The following is a 20007-nucleotide window of genomic DNA, read 5'->3' on the forward strand; positions in this document are numbered from 1 at the left end:
ATGTGGGAGTGCATTGACCACCAGAGGGCAGCTCCTGCATTGAGCATCTGCCCCTTGGTGGTCAGTGTGTGTCATAGTGACCAGTTGTTCCCAGTCTTTCTGCTGTTAGGGTCAGTTTGCATATTACCCTTTTATTATATAGGATAGAGGCCTAGTGCACCAGTGGGGGCTGGCTGGTTTGCCCTGAAGGGTGTCTTGGATCAGGGTGGGGGTCCCGCTTGGGTGCCTGGCCAGCCTGGGTGAGGAGCTGATGGCTATTTGCAGCTAGTCCCACCCTCTTCAAGGTTGGGGTCACCACTGGGGTGCCTGGCCAGCCTGGGTGAGGGGCTGAGGGCAGTTTTCAAGCTTGCCGGTGACTGAAGCTCCCAGCCTCTCCTTTTTTTCTTTTTTTTATTCTGGGATTTATTTACCTTCTATAATTGAAACTTCATTGCTGTCACTGGAGCTGAGAGCCGGCTCCAGCTCTGAGGCCACGGCCTGCTGAAAGCAGGTATCTGGGGTTTGTTTAGCTTCTATAATTGAAACTTTGTTGCTTTCGGAGCTTAGAGCCGGGCCGCGGCAGGCGGGGAACCTTGGCTTCCTCCATCACTGGAGCAAGCAAGCCTCCTGCTCGCTTCAGCTGCGTGGCTGCCGGCCACCATCTTGGTTGGCAGTTAATTTGCATATCACCCTGATTAGCCAATGGGAAGCGTAGTGAAGGTACGGTTAATTACCATGTTTGTCTATTATTAGATAGGACTAGTACTTGACTTATATATGAAAATAATATTCAGCAATCATGAATAAATCAGTGACAGCCCTCTTAAAAACCTAGATGGAGTATTTATGATGATCCGTGAATAGAGAGCATTTCAAAGTTTCCCTTGTTTGTTTCCTTCTTTATCTAGGATCTCACAGCCTTGTTAGTGGGTACAGAAGTGAATCCAGCTCAGTTTGACTACATAGAACCAGTCCATTCTGCCAGTACAATTTTGTCAGACTTTCTCCAAATCCAGTTTAGATTACAATTACAGCTAATATATTTTTTAATTTTTTCCTATATAACGGCATGTGCTCAGTAATTTGAATAATTTGTCTTTTCATTAATCATTATAAAGTGGGTTATGCTTTTGTCTATGTATTACAAATAGAGAAATAGGTTTAGAAAGGAAAAATAACTTTCCAAAGCTCACACACAAATTATGTAAAGAAGTCAGGACTTAAATTCAAGTATTCCTGAGGGTGGGTTCTTAACCACTAAGCAATAGATACCTACTTAATAAGAAGAGGTACATGTTTGGACCAGGAAATTTGTGTTATGGTAACAGCGGAACAGTAAATTCATAGCTAGAAGGGCATTTAGCAATGACTGCCATTTCCAATCTATGTTTTGGGAAGACCATTTACAGATATTGTTTGGATGGAGAATATGTGGAGGATCATGAGTTTTTCTTCCATCTATGATAGCCCAGCTATCTTAGAAAGGACAGAGTGTGACCTTGTATTCCTAGACCACTTGCTCAGCCCCACACTATCCTCAACTTTGGGCTTTCCAATTATATCACTAGAGGCATCATCACTTTTAAAAGAATGCCCAGAATCTTAAGGACCCAAGTTATTTGCCGTCACCTTTGAACTGTATATGTCAGAACATAGAGCAGATTTCTTAATGGCAATGCTCTGTTGACCATTTAAATACTAATGCAGTTTAGCCAAGTATTCTTCTTATCTCATAAAATCAACATGTTTCAGGGAACAAAGCTGTCCTTTGTAATTTTCAAAGGATACATTCAAACAGGTATGCAAGTGAAAGAGCCTTAAAAAAAAGAGAAAATTGGGCTATTATATGTTGAATGAGTGCTTTGGAGAGAGCTATAGCAGAACTATCAGGGCCACGGGAGTTGAGGGGAAGTCTGTGCATTCATTTGTAAGTCTGATTATATATTATTACCTGATTTTCATCCCGGGTAGATTTACCATCTGTCAATGTTGCCTGCACTGTCATTTTAATGTTAGTTATAGCGATTATTATTATTTTTGTTGTTATTGTTAATCCACATCAGAGGATATTTTTTCCATTGATTTTTAGAGAGAGCCAAAGAGAGGGGGAAAGACAGAAATAGAGAAACATCGATGTGAGAGAGACACATCAATTGGTTGCCTCCCACAAGGCCAAGAATGGAGCCTGCAACCCAGGTATGTGCCCTTGACCAGAATCAAACCCTTGACCCTCAGTCCAATGGCCGATGTTCTAACCCAGGGGTGGGGAAACTTCTTTCTGCCAAGGGCCGTTTGGATATTTATGACATCATTCACGGAACATACAAAATTATCAACATAGCATTTAGCCTGTTATTTGCTCAAACATTTAATTAATTCACCCCTTCGTCCTTGACAGGGCCAGACTAAATGATTTCATAGAACTTATACAGCCCACAGGCTGGAGGATCTCCCACCCCTGCTCTAACCACTGAGAAAACCAGCCAGGGCAGCAATTATTTTACTATTCAATTAGTTTATGAAAGCATGTAGTAATATGTATATATATATATACACTAGTGGCCCAGTGCACAAAATTTGTGCATGGGGGAGGGGTGTTCCTCAGCCCGGCCTGCACCCTCTCCAATCTGGGACCCCTCGAAGGATGTCCTACTGCTGGTTTACAGGGATCGGGCCTAAACCAGCAGCTGGACATCCCTCTCGCAATCTGGGACTGCTGGCTCCTAACTGCTCACCTGCCTGCTGGCCTGCCTGATTGGCCCTAACCACTCTGCCTGCCAGCCTGCTTGCCCCCAACTGCCCCCCGTCATTGGCCTGCTTGCCCCCAGGTGCCCCCCCGCCAGCCTGATCACCCCCAACTGCCCCCCCTGCTGGCCTGCTCACTCCAAACTGCCCCCCCCCACTGTTCTGATCACCTCCAACTGCCTCCCCTGCTGGTCTGCTTACCCCCAACAGCCCCACCCAGCACAAGCCTGATCACCCACAACTGCCCTCCCCTCTTGGCCTCTAACCGCCTCTACCTCGGCCCCGCCACTATGGCTTTGTCCAGAAGAATGTCTGGAAGGTCTCCTGGAAGGTCTTCCAGTCTAATTAGCATATTACCCTTTTATTAGTATAGATAGAGGCCTGGTGCACTGGTGGCGGCTGGCTGGTTTGCCCTGAAGGGTGTCTCAGATCACGGTGGGGGTTCCCTTGGGGCATGGGGCGGCCTGGGCAAGGGGCCTGTGGTGGTTTGCAGGCCAGCCACACCCCCATGGGGTGAGGGTCTCTGCTGAGGGGGCATGGCCAGCCTGGGTGAGGGACTGAGTTCTGTTTCCAGGCTGGCCATATCCCCTTCAGGAGAGGAAGTCCTGCTGGGGTGCCTGGCCAGCCTGGGTGAGGGGCTGAGGGCTGTTTGCAGGCTGGTCACACCCCTTCAGGGTGGGGGTCCCTGCTGGGTGCCTGGCCAGCCTGGGTGAGGGGCTGATGGCTGTTTGCAGGCTGGCCACAGCCCCGGACAACCCAGGCTCCCAGACCCTCCTTGAGTGGAGGCCACAGTGGCTGAAAGCAGGTATCTGGGATTTATTTAGCTTCTATGATTAAAACTTTGTAGCCTTGAGCGGAGCTCAGGGCTTGCCAGGGCAGGTGGGAAGCTTGGCTTCCTCCATCGCCAGGGGCAACCCAAGCCTCCTGTTTGCTCCAGCTCCGTGGCCACAGCCATCTTGGTTAGGTTTATTTGCATACTCGATCCTGATTTGCTTGTGAGCATGGCTTTGTAGGCATGGCTTTTGATTGTAGCAGAGGTACGGTCAATTTGCATGTTTCTCTTTTATTAGATAAGATATATATAATTTATATAATATGCATATATGTGAAAAATTTACATATGTATATCTAAAATTTGTATATATTACATGCACACAGTTATAGATATATAGACATAATTTGACTCAGAATTGAGAAACTTTCAACGTCAGGAAGTTTATGGAGAAGTTATTCCTTGCAATACACATTGAGATCATTTTTGATTCTGTGGCAGACACAGGCCCTTTGTTTAATATCATCAAAGCTTTGCTTCCTGGAGGATAATCTTCTCAGTTGTTCTTTCTCTGAGTCAGAATTTGAATGCTTTCCTCAGGGAAAGTGATTACTGTAAATTAATAAAAAGAGGAAAGAAGATTCATTATTCTCTCTCTTTCCTCTCATAATTCTTTCAGGAAAATAAATCTTTGGTGAAAGAATAAGTAAGCAATTTTTATTTGGCATATTGTTTTGTCAAATAAATACACATCTATAATGTTAAATATTTATAGCATTTATTCAACAAACCACATTTTTCCCATCAGTTTCATTTTTTTCCCTAAATTCCAAGAAAAGCCTTTACATTAAATCTCTGCTTCAGAAAGAAGCAACTACTCCAAAAATATGCTAACCATCTACCCTTTGCTTGCATTCTATTAGTGATGTACATAAATATGCAAGATCTACAGAAAGAGGGTAAAACGAAGTGCTTGGCATTCTCCTTGGTGTCCCCAGCATTCCTTCGGGGACATGACACCCCATTACTATGGGCTGCTGCTTCCTGACAGGAGATACCAGTGAGACAAGAAAAGTGGGTTCTGTTAACCTTTCAGCACCTGGTGGTGAGGGGGCACAAAGTAGAAATGTCACTACTTATGCCTGGCACAAATGAAGAAGATTTAGGAAAGACTATTTCTCTTGGAATCAATTCTCCAAAGATATTCTAAAATAAACTTTCCAGAGGAATAAAGAATAGCATTGCACGTTTTACAAAAGCCTTCTCTATTTATAGAATCTCACATTTCTGGTAATTTCTTAAAATTATCATATACATTTACACATAGGCTGATTTCCAAGCATTAAAGCAATTATTTTTCAGCAAAAATGATGGTCCTGGTTTACTAATTGGCTCTCTCACCAATAGCATCTGAAGGCTGTCTACATGCTGCTATTTAAGGTCCATTTTCCCATAATGAGTGCTTCCTCTGATATTTTCTCATTGTCATAACTAAGGAATATAAATTATCTTTGTGTAAACCAGTATTTCCTAAAATGCATACCAATAAAAGGTAATTTCAGGGGAAGCTGATAATTTTGGTTTCTCAAAATTAGGAATTCATTTCAAATACATTTAGAAAAATTGAGGGTTAAATAAAATGTAGCAGCTTACTATATGGAGGATTTCTCGGAGCCTTTCATGAATTCATGCATTACAAAGCTCCAAGAAGGAAATACCATAGCATCTTTCTTTTTTTCCTTAAGAAAACCTTTGACAAGGCATTTTGAAGTCTCAATCCAGCCAGGTACTGGGCTTGATGGCTCGGCTGAATATTCTAGAACCAATTTTCATTCTTGGCTCAGATGTAGGCAGAGTCACACAGTGTGTCTCCCTCTTCTATGTGGTGATAGTACAGACAACCAGAGGGGTATTTCAATAGGGCAGTGTTCTAAAAAGTGTCTGTTGTCATCCAGTCATTTGTTAGAAGGAGATTAGCATTATATATATTGTAAAAAAATTATAAAAGTTAATATTAAGAAATGCTTTAGAATTTGCATGAGTACTTGGCATAAATGACTCAACAAAAAAATTTTTTGCCTCTTGAATTGAGTCAGATCCCCAATTATTTTGAGGGTCATATTTTTTTAACTAGAGGCCCCATGCACAAAATTTGTGCAGGGGAGGGAGTGTCCTCAGCCTGGCCTGCTCCCTCTCCCAGGCCAGGGTCTCTCATGGGATGTCCATCTGCTGGTTTAGGCATGATTGGGCCTAAACCAACAGTCAGATTTCCCTCTAGTAATCAGAGACCCCTTGCTCCTAACCACCCACCTGCTCACTTCTTACTGCCCGTCTGCTCACTCCTTACTGCTTGGATCGCTGCTCCTTAGCACTGTCGCAGAGGGGGGAGAGGATCCTGCCACCACCGCTGCACTCGTCAGCCATGACCCCAGCTTCTGGATGAGTGGCGCTCCCGCGGTGGGAGTGCACTGACCACCAGGGGGCAGCTCCTATATTGAGCGTCTGCCCCCTGGTGGTCAGTGCACATCATAGTAACCAGTCATTCTGGTCATTCCGCTGTAATGGTCACTTGGCTTTTATTATATAGATGCCAAGTGATCTGTGGCAGCCAAAAGCCAATGAGGATCTGTTGAGAGAAGTATGAGAACTCTGTTAGGTAGTAAAGAGTACTTATTCTCTCCTGCTATTTAGTACAAAACAACAATGTTTATAATAAAGAAAATGCAAGCATGGTATTAGTATTTGGTAGATAATCACCAATAGGCTAAATAAATAGCATAACACCCATGTTGTCAACAGAATCCAATGAAAAAAAAATTTTTTAAATTTGGTCATTCAAGTGGTTATTTTGCTAAATTACTTAAAACAACTGATTTAACTCATTTCTTTATTAAAGAGTTTTCCTTGGCCAAATTGACTGAATTTGCAGGGTTTTGTTTTCAGACTAAAGAACTGAATAGACACAAATGCCTTCAGACACAGAACAGTTAGAATATTCTCAGAGAACCACTGTGAAGGACTTGAATTTGATAGCTTGTTACAATTGCTAGTCTATTAGGGGGACAGAGAAAAATGGGATCTCTAGCAGAGAAATCTAAAAGCCCAAGAAATTCAAACTCTTCATTGACAGTTGACAGACACTAATGACTTTACTGAGATTAGCTGAAAGTTAGTTGATAAGAATAAAAATGCCCTCCTTAAATAATTTGCTAACATATTTTAACGGCATGTCAAGTGTACAAAATTAGATAAGTCCTAATTCTTCAATTATGACAGATTTTTGTTGGGCCATATTTGTTGCTATTTGTTTGTTTAATTGTTTGTTATAATAATATGCTAAAGAACTGGAACTCACCACTCTACACAGAAACTAAACATTGGAAATGACTTACTTCTGTGTGGTCTACCTTCATTCATCCCCCTCTTTTGCCTCACCCAAGTTTTTCTAAATGCATTAGCACAAATGCTGCTTTTGACATGGCATGCACACAATTATCATGTAATGTGTTTATGGAGCAGATACTGCCTTCTATTTTTAAGATATATCTCAACATGTCTTTATACTTTATACAACCACTTGAGAATATAATTTCCAAGTCCTATCAATTACCTTGTCATTCTTGGTCTGTATGTTTATTTGTGTCCACTGGCAGCTAATAGTGATATCACCTACTTTGAGAAAGTACTGCACAGTTTGAAAATCACTTAAATAATTATCCCCCATAATTTTTGACCAATTCTATAAAGTAAGCATGATTCATACCGAAGGAGGACTAAGTGTGTCAAAACCAGAACTTTATTTCAGTCCCATGTTTTTTCCATGACATGGAACCTGAGATACTGCTGTACTTACTCCACTGAAATCAGTTGGGCTAATATTGCTCTTATTCAGAATTACAGGACTATCTCTTTTTCTTCTTTTATAAGTTGACCTTTATGGTAGATAATGGGACATCTATTTTGAATGTATTCAGATTAGAACAACTACGTGCTAAATCAAAGGTAATTTTGGCCATTGTTTCTCTTCTTTTCTGAAATCTTTGTGTAATTCTGGAAATACTTGTAAAGGAGCCCAAAACCTGTTGGCAGTGAGCTCATGTTTTCAAAGTGAAAACAAATGCTTATCCCTGCTTCCCCTGCAGCTGTCTTTTCTGGGATTGTGTTGTTTTACCTCCTTGATTATAGGCTTTAAAAAATTCAAGGCAAGAGTCTAGTTGGGTAGTAACCTTGAGGGACCTGATTTCTTGAATTCAATTTATCAGCCTTCCTCCTATATGTATTAATTGAAACTGAGATATTTTGCAAGTCCTATAAAACCACAAGCACTTGGCCTGGTGGAAACGAGGGGAGATGAATTGAATTAATGAAAGATACATAGATTGTGAACTATTTTTAATCTCAGTTTTATTCTTCTCTAGTCCCCATAATTAGAACAAAACTAACAAAGTGTTGCCTAGTAGCTGTCTTTAGTGACTTTTCTTAGTTAACAGCTAATAGTGGTTTGCAATTAGCAAATAATTTAAATGTAAATAGATTCTTCTACATTGCCTACCAATGCTTGAAAACAATTTGTTCTCTTAAATAGCCTAAAAATTACCCAGGCAGTCTTAATGATGCTGCTAATTTGCTTGGTAAAAATTCTATATAAGAAATATAAAGGGAACTTTAGCTCTACCTCTACCTGAATTTTAAGACATTTCAAAATAGTAGAGTTCAAATTAATGAGTCATTTCTAGTCATTGGTGTAGAAATCAATACAGGAAAATCATGTGTCCTGGAAGAGACTTCAGAAAGTGCCTCAGTAAGTCACTGTATGCCTCAGGAAAATATTTAGGCCTTGTTACTTCACCAATCTTCTTTACAGTGTCCTATGACAGTGTGCTCAAATTGGAGGTCGAAGAAACCTGAGAAAGGAAACCCATTAGGAAATTATTAATTCTACCAGCTGGACATCATCATTTCCCTGGCACTTCTAACTTTTATCACAGGTATATTGCTACACTTGGTTTCTTTTAACTTTTTTGAATAATTACTAGATTTACATGATTTACACACTATCATCTTCTCACTCCTATTTATCATTCTAGAAGACCCTACCTTGCTATCCCTGGTCTCAAATAGTCATTGTAACTGTTTCCTATATGTGCTTTTCACATTTATTTCTTCTCAAATTTTAAGCAAATTTAAATAGATTCTAAACTGTTTTCTCCTTCCCTGTCACCCAGCAGAAGATACCATAATATATACACTGTTCTGTTCTTTGTATCTTCTTCACTTAACAATATTCCCAGAAGATAATTCCATGTCAGTAGAAGAGATTTCTCATTTTTATTTTCAACTCTATTCTATTACATGGACTACACCATGGACTGCACCATAATTTAACTTGTCCATTGCAAATGAATACTAAGTTGTTTCCATTTTTTTTGCTATTAGAAAGAGTGCTACAAAATTACTTTGTATATGTAATTTCACCTGTATATGTAATTTCAATCAATATTTTAATATTGATAGAAATAGACAAATTGCCCTTCTTCAGCTTTGTAAGAAATTGTATTCCTACCAGAAACATATGGCAGTCGCTGACTCTGACCATGTCAACAGAATATGTTATTTAACTTCTGCTCGTTAGCTAATTGTATATGTAAAAAATGGTCTCTCTAATCCACATTTCCTTTTTTTTAAGTAAGGTTAAACATACTGGGTAATACATATGTTACCCAGTATTTTATTGGACTATTTCTTTTCAATTTCTAAGAGTTTTGATACATTAGGAAGACATTGCATTTTGTCTGTTATGTGGGCTGCAAAACCTTTTACTTGTTTATCTTTGTTCTTATTTTTTTTACTGCACTGATAGGTTGGATATTTGGTTGATTATCATCTAATTGTTTTTCTTTTATTTTTGTTTATTGATTAAGGTATTACATATGTGTCCTTATCACCCCATTGCTCCCCACCTCCCACTCACACCCTCACCCCCCCCCCCTGGTGTCTGTGTCCATTGGTTAGGCTTATATGCATGCATACAAGTCCTTTGGTTGATCTCTTCCCCTTACCCCCACCCTCCTCTACCTTCCCTCTGAGGTTTGATGGTCTGATCAATGCTTCTCTGTCTCTAGATCTGTTTCTGTTCATCAGTTTATGTTGTTCATTATATTTCACAAATGAGTGAGATCATGGGATACTTATCTTTCTCCAATTGGCTTATTTCGCTTAGCATAATGCTCTCCAGTTCCAACCATGCAGTTGCAAATGGTAAGAATTCCTTCTTTTTTACCACAGTGTAGTATTCCATTGTGTAGATGTATCACTATTTTTTAATTCACTCATTTGCTGATAGGCACTTAGACAGTTTCCAAATCTTAGCTTTGGTAAATTGTGCTCCTAGGAACATAGGGGTACATATATCCTTTATAATTGGTGTTTCTAGTTTCTTGGGATATATTCCTAGAAGTGGGATCACTGAATCAAATGGGAGTTCCATTTTTAGTTATATGAGGAAACTCCATACTGTTCTCCACAGTAGCTGCACCAGTCTGCATTCCCACCAGCAGTGCACGAGTGTTCATTTTTCTCCACATCCTTGCCAGAACTAGTCATTTGTTGATTTGTTGATGATAGCCATTCTGACAGGTGTGAGATGGTACCTCATTGTCATTTTGATCTGCATCTCTCAGGTGATTAGTGACTTTGAGCATGTTTTCATATGTCTCTTGGCCTTCCTTATGTCCTCTTTTAAAAAGTATCAATTTAGGCCCATTGCCCATTTTTTGATTGGTTTGTTTGTCTTCCTTTTGTTAAGTTGCATGAGTTCCCTTTAAATGTTGGAGATTAAACCCTTGTCAGAGATATTGTTGGCAAATATGTTCTCCTATGCAGTGGGTTTTCTTGTTTTGTTGATGGTTTCTTTTGCTGTGCAGAAGCTTTTTATTTTGATGTAGTTCCATTTGTCTATTTTCTTTTTATTTTCCATTGCCCTAGGAGCTGTATTGATGAAGATATTGCTTTGACATACTAGTATGTCTGAGATTTTGCTGCATGTGGATTCCTCTAATATGTTTATGGCTTCCCTTCTTATGTTTAAGTCCTATATCAATTTTAAGTTTATTTTTTGTGTATGGTGTAGTTTCATTTTTTTGCATTATCTGTCCAATTTTCCCAACACCATTTATTGAAGAGACTGTCTTGACTCCACTGTATTTTCTTGACTCCTTTGTCAAATATTAATTGAGCATATTGGTTTGGGTCAATTTCTGGGTTCTCTATTTTATTCCATTGATCTATATGTCTGTTCTTGTGCCAGTACCAGGCAGTTTTGAGAACACTGGCTTTGTCATACAACATGAAATCTGGTATTGAGATCCCACCTACTTTGTTCTTTCTCAGGATTGCTGCAGTTATTCGGGGTCTTTTTTTATTCCAGATGAAGTTTTGGAGAGTTCGTTCTAGGTCTGTGAAATATGCCATTGCCATTGGTATTTTAATGGGGAGTGCATTGATTCTATAGATTACTTTGGGTAGTATGGACATTGTAATGATGTTGATTATACCAATCCATGAACACAGTATGTTCTTCCATCTGTGTATGTCTTCCTCTATCTCTTTTTTTAGTGTCCTGTAGTTTTCTGAGTACAGATCTTTTACCACCTTAGTTAAGTTTATTCCTAGGTATCTTAATTTTTTTGGTGCAATGGTAAATTGGATTGGTCTTTTTTTAGTCTCTTTTTCTGTAAGTTCACTATCGGTGTATAAAAATGCCATAGATTTCTTGGCGTTAATTTTGTATTCTGCTACGTTGTCGAATTCATTTAAGTCTAATAATTTTTTGATGGAGTCTTTAGGGTTTTCTATGTACAGTATCATGTCATCTGTGAATAATGACAGTTTTACGTTTTCTTTTCCAATTTGGATTAGCTGGTTCTTTGAAAGGATAAACAAGATTGATGAACCTCTAGCCAGGCTTACCAAGAAGCAAAGAGAGAGGACCCAAATAAACAAAATCAGAAATGAAAGAGACAAAATAACAACACTCAAAACTGAATCAGGAAGAATCTAAAAATCTCAATAGGCCAATAACTAAGGAGGAAATTGAAGCAGTCATCAAAAAGCTTCCAGCAAACACAAGCCCTGGGCCAGACAGGTTCACAGGGAATTTTTACCGAACATTCAAGGTAGAACAAAAACCTATCCTCCTCAGACTATTCCAATAAATTCAAGAGGAAGGAACACTTCCAAGCTCATTCTAAGAAGCCAGCATTAACCTCATACCAAAACCAGATAAAGACAACACAATGAAAGAGAATTATAGGCCAATATACCTCATGAACATAGATGCCAAAATCCTCAACAAAATTCTAGAAAATCGGATCCAGCAGTACATCAGAAAGATCATACACCATGACCAAAAGGATTTATCCCAGGGTTGCAAGGATGGTACACTATCCGCAAATCAATAAAAGTGATACATCACATAAACAAATTGAGAGATAAAAATCACATAGTCATATCAATTGATGCAGAAAAACATTTGAAAAAATCCAACACCCTTTCTTGATAAAAACCCTCAGCAAAGTGGGAATAGAGGGATCATACCTCAACATCATAAAATATGTATATGACAAACCTACAGCCAAAATCATACTCAATGGGCAAAAACTAAAACCATTTCACCTAAGAACAGGGGTGCCCACTTTCACCCCTCCTGTTCGACATAGTTCTGAAAGTGCTAGCCATAGCAATTAGACAACAAAAAGAAATAATTGTTTTTATTTTAATATTTAAGTATTCAAACTTATCAGTGTTTTCATTTACGGCTTGTGGACTCTAAGTCATAGTATAAAGGTCCTTTATAAGCCACGTTTATAACAAATTATTCCTTGTTTTCTTCTAGTAATTTTATTGCTTTAATTTTTTTTAAACATTTGATTCATTGGGAATTCATCCAGGTATGAGTTATTAATCTGGTCATTACTCACTTTTTATTAGTTCATCTTTTCTACATTGATTTGAAATGCTCTCTATATTTTATGTAAAATTGACCTGGATACATCTGGGAATATTTCTGGACTTGCTAGTTCATTGATAGCTCCAATCCAAGCATCATCACCACACTATTTTAATTATTAATGCTTTGTATTATTTTTTAATATTTGATAAGCCTGGCTTCTACTCACCACTATTTCTCTTCTTCTTCAGTGATTCCATAAAATTCTTAAACTATTAATTAATTTGCTAGCTTAAAATATGCTAGTAGTATTTTACTGGAATACATTTCATAAATACACTTATGAAGACCTTATATAAGTTTTACTATATTGCATCTGCCAAGACTAGAGCATAGTTTGCCTTTTCATTTATTCAAGTCTCTTTTGTGCTCTTAGTAAAGGTCTGCCATACATTTTCAATTTATTCTTAAGAATTTTATGGTCTTTACTGCAATTACAAATGGGGTCTATTTCTCATTATAGCATTTAATTGAATGCCAATTATTTAAATGACCTAGTGATTTAATTTACTAAATTTTGTATCCTAATTTATTAACTCTATTCATTTAGCTTTATTCTCAGGGCAATTTCAAATACCCTAAAGGCTAGTACTTCCAGAACACAGCTGAGTATCAGTGGTAGTTTGTTTTGTTTCAGACTTTATTGTGTATATGTCTCATGTTTTCTATCAAGTATAAAGCTGTCTTTTAACAATGAGATGGACATAAAATTTAAGATGATAAGAAATGGTTGTTTTGAAACAAAAAATTGTGTTTCAAATTATTTTTCATATACAGAGATATTTATAGTTTTTTTCTAAAATCTATTAATATAATAAAACTAGAGGCCTGGTGCATGAAAATTCATGCACTGGAGCTGGGGTCCCTCAGCCCAGCCTGCCCCCTCTCACAGTCCGGGAGCCCTCAGAGGCAGGAGGCAACCCGGTGATCAGGGGAAGGCGATGCCCCCATCACACCTCTGCTGCTGCCACTGCCGGCAGTGCAAGCCTTGGCTGGCTCTGGTTACCTGAGCCTTGGGTGGTCCTGGGCAGCTGGGCAGCCACCATCCGAGGCTTGTCTGCGCCTCAGGCCAGTCCTTGTTGCTGGGGCACTGAGGTGACTGGGCGCCACCATCTTGTGGCTATGGGTATCACCATCTTTGAGGACATGGCAGTCAATTAGCATATTCCCTTCTTATTGGCTGTGGGCGCTGCCATCAATTAGCATTTTCCCTCTTTTTAGATAGGATAGTTTGGAAGTTTTACTTCTTTTCCTGTTTTCTGGACCAGGTTAAATGGCACTGGCATCATCTGCTCTTAAAAGTGTTGGTGGAACTCAAAATGAAACCATGCTGGCCTGAGATGTTTGAAAACCTAGCTTCTAGATAAGGTTTCCTACAGAAATGTTCTATGGAAATTGTTCTGTTTACAACTTCTGAGATTATGTCCATTTTAATAAGATTTTTACATAACTGTAAAAGGTTTAGAAAAAGGTGGTTCAGGATTGTTTCTTAAATGTCTTTAGATTTGATGATATTTCTACACAAAGATTCATATGGGTGCATATATTCATGTAGTTAATGGGCAATTTTACAACCCCTTATCCCTACAGAACAATCCATTTCCATCTGTTTATTACTTAGCTAAGTCAGCTGATGATGTTTGTCTTTTTCAAAAAGTTATAAACATTTTTATTATTCAACTAATTTTCTGTTTTGTAATTTATTTTCATCTATATTTATCTATTCATTCCTTCTGTCTTCTTTTATTCTTTCATTTGAATGTATTTTATTTTTTAATTTTTTATTCAAAAGCTGATTAATTTATTTTTAATTGATGTATTTAGTGGTATACATTTTCCTTTGAATGTGGTCTTTGGCTGTATGTCATAGGTTCTTTTTGTTTTGTCTTCCTTTTTAATTTTATTTTTTGATTACATTCTGCATTCAACACTTTTTTATATTATTTCAGAGGACAGACATTCATATAGGTAATAAAACACTCCTTTTGATAATGTAAGTGCCCGCCTGGCACCATAAATAGTTATTAAATATTGTTGACTATATTCCCTATGCTTCACCTCATATCTCCATGCCTATTTTGTAACTATCAATTTACTTCTTAATCCCATCTTTTTTTTCCCCCCTGACTCCAACACCCTTTCCCTCTGGCTTCCATCTGTTTGTTTCCTTTATCTATAAGTCTGTTTCTAATTTGTTTGTTTACTTTGTTCTTCAGATTCCACATATAAGTGATATCATATGGTATTTGTCTTTCTCTTTCTGGCTTATTTCAATTAACATAATACCATCTAGCTCCATCCATGCTGTAGAAAATGGTAAGAATTTATTCATTTTTATGGCTGAGTAATATTCCATTGCATATATGTACTGCTGCTTTTTTATTGATGGACACATGATTGCTTCCATATCTTGGCTATTATAAATAATGCTGCAATGAACATCAGGGTGCATATATTCTTTTGGATTAGTGTTTTGGGTTTATTCAGATATATACACAGAAGTGGAATCACTGTGTCATATGGCAGTTCACTGCCATAGGTTCTTTTTTATTTTTGTCATAGGTTCTTATAAGTTCTTCTGTCATTATTAATATTTTTTCAATAGTCTGCATATCCATCTTGAATTTCCTTTCAATCAAAAGTTGTTTAAATAAAAATATTTTAATTTTTCTACAAGTAGATTTATTTTTAAATATTTTGCTATTAATTTTTAATTTTATTACATTGAAGTTAGATAATTTTACTATTATGTACTGAATGTTTGTATCCAAAATTCATATATTGAAGCCACTAACTCCAAATGTGATGGTGTAGGGAGGTGGCAACTTTAGGATTTATTTAAGTTTAGATGAGGTCATGAAAGTGTGCCCTTATCATGGGATTAGTGCCCTTATTAAGCAAAACCAAAGATCTTTCTATTTCTATGTCCCTTATATGAAGACAAAAAAATAAAGCAGCAATCTGCAAGCCAAAAAAAGGGCTTTCAACAGGAACCAAATTGGCTGGCACCTTGAGCTTGGACTCCCTACCTTCCAGAACTGTGAGAAATGAATATTTGTTGTTTAAGCCACCCATTCGATGGTGTTTTATTATAGCAGCAATCACAGTTGTTTTCCATATTTTTTAAAGTATATTAGGATTTTTCACATGGCATACTGTATGGTAAATTTTATGTGGGTTCCATGGCAACTTCAATGTGTATTCTCTATTTCAGAGTACAGAATTCAATATAACAATAATTTAATATTATTAATAATATTTTAATTTGATAAAGAACCTTATTAACTACATGACATAAATCTTCTACACCCTAACTTATCTACTTGATCTGACCTGTACTAAGATAAGAGAATTAAGATTTCCTAATTTCTATGTGTTTCTGTCTCCTTTTCCTTGCATCCCCTGTGTTTTCTGCTTTATGGCCTTGGCTGCTATGCTGTTCTTATTAATTCTGACAATCTTTCTATATATATTTCTTTAATTAAATGTATTAGTGTGACATTAGTTAATAAGTTTTTTAATAGATCACCAATAAATAATAAAAGTTGTTTTCTTTCTTTTTAATATGTGCTTATATTTATTTTTTCTTTTGTTCTTAAATGGATATGCCCAGAAATAAAAGAGGCAACTATGGGCTCTATGGCCTTTGTCATGATTTTACCCTTTACTCATTATTACAAACCATGCATACTACAGTTGTTGGGAGATGCCAAACATGAGATTAAAGAATTTTTATTATTTCCCTAGCTTAATAAACAATTTTATACAAAAATGAATATTACATTTTATTAAACATTGTTTTCCTTGATCTAATTATATGGTTTTCACCATAAATCTTAGTATCCTATATAATAAAAGGGTAATATACAAATTGACCCTAACAGCAAAACGACTGGGAATGACTGGTCACTATGACACACACTGACCACCAGGGGACAGACTCTCAATGCAGGAGCTGCCCCCTGGTGGTCAGTGCGCTCCCATAGGGGGAGCTCTGCTCAGCCACAAGCCAGACTGACAGCTGCCAGCACAGCGTTGGTGGCGGGAGCCTCTCCCACCTCCTCAGCAGCACTAAGGATATCTGACTGCAGCTTAGGCCTGCTCCCCACTGGCAAGTGGACATCCCCCGAGGGCTCCCAGGCTGCCAGAGAGATGTCTGACTACCAGCTTAGGCCCGTTCCCCTGGGGAGCAGGCCTAAGCCAGCAGGTGGACATCTCCTGAGGGGTCCCAGACTGCAAGAGGGCACAGGCCAGGCTGAGGGACCTCCCCGAGTGCACAAATTTTTGTGCACCAGGCCTCTAGTATATTATATAGATTTAGTAATATAGATGTATATCTACCTTTGCATTCTATTTCTCCTTTTTCTAAACTTTTCCCACCCTGTCCTCTCACCTCCCATAGTCATTTTTGATTAATTAATTTTTATTGTTTGTTTTTTGCTATATCACTTTTTCCCCATTGATTCTTATTTCTTGATTTCTTCCCTTACTTTTCTAGAGAATATCCTTAACATACTCTTTACAAAAGGATATGTGAGAGCCATTGCATATCTAAGAATGCTTTATTTTCACATTTGACTAACATTTTGTCTAGGTTTAGAATTTTAACTTGAAAATAATTTTCCCTCAGTGCCTTAACCTACCATATTGCCAAGTTGCTGATGAGGTTCCCCATGCCAGTTTTATTCTCATTTCTTTGTAGGTGTATTATTTTTCTTTCAAATTTAGAACTTTCAAAGATGTTTATCTGTGTTGTATGTTTATGTTTTGATATTACTATTTAATGCATTCACTTTTTAGACCTTTCATGTTGAAATTGTGTTTTTAGAGTTTTGTTTTCATTCTTTTTTCACCATACCACATAGTTTTTGTTGTTGCTGTTGTTCTCCCAGGCTCTCAATGATCATCTTTGCAATTCTAAATATGAGAAAACTGAAAGCAAAAAAAAAAAAATTAAGTAATTTTCACAAGTTAAGCAGAGAAAACTACAGGGCTAGGTTCTATCCTTGGGCAGACTGATGCTTGATATTACAGTCATAAGAGTACACTAAACAAGATAAGATTGATCACATGTGAGCCAATACATTGAGAATTCCTCAGGGGATAGAACTGTGTCTTACTCATTTCAAATCTGTCCATTTCACAAATTCTTTAACTTCTCCTATCCTCATGGCCCTGAGACAACATTAAAATGATCAAAACGCCCATCACTTTTGGGCCCCCAAACTCTAGCTGCATTCCATATTTTACTCTCCTGTGCTCCTCAGACATCCTCTGCCAAGGCTATTCTTGATTGCATGTCATCTTCTCCTGATTTAGTCTTACTTTCATTTGTCTCTATTTGTTATTGAGAAATTGTCAGCAGGAAAAGTCTTTGAGTAATTGTTAAACCCTCCCATCATAGCTATATAGACATTTGAATTAGTGAGAACCACTTCAGTGTGTCAAATACAAGAGATCATAAATGAGCATATATTGAGTTGAAATAAGAAAAGCCCAGAAAATAAAGAGGGAGAGAAGAAGCATGGTATTACAGAACATTAGCACTAAAGCTTTTTGCTAACATCATCCTATAAATTAGAATATACTTAACTAGGTAATATAAAAAGATTAACAAAAACATGCTGCATAAAACAATCTTAAGAGATGTTAAAAATAATAACTTTAGATATTAAATTAGGCTTACAAAGAGTTATAAGACTTTTTTGTGGATATCTTGCTTTTTTTCATTAATTATTTCATTCTTTACCTATTTGTATTTCCATTAATCTTTGTACTTTCATTTCTCCTGGATTTTCTGAATTCTCTTTTATACTATTTTGAAGGGTATTTTTCTACATTTCATTTTGACATATGATTGATTTGTAAATTCAAGGGCAACTAAAGGAGTTTAAATCTATACCAACTTTTAGAATCTTGAATTTTGTCTTTATATAGTTAATTGCTGCCTTGTGTCAAATGGTTTTCTCACTTCTATTTGGCATTAATTTTTTAAAAATTATATTTAACAAGGTAGACTTCACAAGTTAAGTGGATGCCAATTAATCTAAAATCTAAACTGACTTTTAAATGCAAGTCATTCCTACCAAATTAGCGTTCTCTACAGATTTAGTAGATAGCTGTCAACACAATGGAACCTAAGCATCAATTTTAAGCAATTTATTTTTAAGCTTATAATATTAGTTTGATTGTGATTACATATCCCAAATTTATACAATTTTGTGTCAATTACTAAGGAGTTAGATGAATTTTGCATATTATTACATTTTAATCATCTTCATAATTAACATTTAATTTATATCCTTTTATCTTTCCCCTTCCATCTACTGAATGTATTTCTTTGAATTTGTCACACAGAATTTAAGCAATTTTCCTGCCAATTAAATTACATTTTATTTTTCTAAGTGAATTGACTGCTGGAAAAATGGGCCCTGGAGACCAAAGGCCTGTTTATTAATAAAAAGAGCTTCTTCCCACACACAGACACATTGAGCTGCTTCACCATTTCTTCCCTACACCACGGCTCATAGTTTTCCTGAGACAGGGCTGAGATGTCAAAACCCAGTTGTATAGTTGTTGAACATACCAACAAGGAGACATTTATTTTGGCATTTCTCGTGAAAATCTTACTCACCTAGACTCAAGGTTCATCAGTTCAATGTGTCGAATTATCTGCAAAACAGAGAAAAGGGGTATAGGCATTTCCAGGACTTTTCCTATTAGAAATAAACTAAGACTTTGAGCTACAAGTAAAATGTTATAGTGAAAATTCCAGATGAATAGTAATAAAACATATTAGGTACCCTTTGACTCATACAGTCGTTGTTCATATTTTTTCCCCTGTGTCATTCCCCTTTCAATCTATTTGGAATTATTCTGCTTGAATAATAATTCTGTAGTACATTCATTATTTTTAATTATATTATCTCAATGTGCAAATTTAATCTTTTTTTTGACTTCCACTAAAAAGAGAAAATATCTGGTCAGAGATTAGTTGTATAATGTTGGTTTTATGTGAAATGAGGACCAGATGAAAGGCCAGTAAAATGTTTATTTATATATTTTGTATGACATACAGACATCAACTCTTGATGTCACATTCAAACATGGAACTTACACATATGCATACTAACAAGTACTTGGAAACACTAAAGAGAAGTTCATTGAGAGAATTCCTAATTATATTCTTTAAAACAAATGTTTATTGCATGTTTACTGAAAAGGACATTTTCCCCATGGGGTAAATTGACGTGTCCACATTTGTTGTGCATCAACTTGAATCCATTTTTTAGCAGATCTACTCAGGCAATGTAACTTGGCTAAGTTTACCCAACTAGCAAGGGATAGGGAAGAGATTTAGACCGGGTGTATGAGGTGACAAATGCTTTGATTTTTCTGTTAGCACCGTGACTATGACACTCTGGGGATAGAAAGTGATGTGATGAAAACATTAATAATTATTCACAAACAACACACTTAAATTGTCCTTTATCCTTAACCTATT

This window comes from Myotis lucifugus, unplaced genomic scaffold, assembly GCF_000147115.1.
Source record: "Myotis lucifugus unplaced genomic scaffold, Myoluc2.0 scaffold_122, whole genome shotgun sequence".
Classification (NCBI taxonomy): Eukaryota; Metazoa; Chordata; class Mammalia; order Chiroptera; family Vespertilionidae; genus Myotis; species Myotis lucifugus.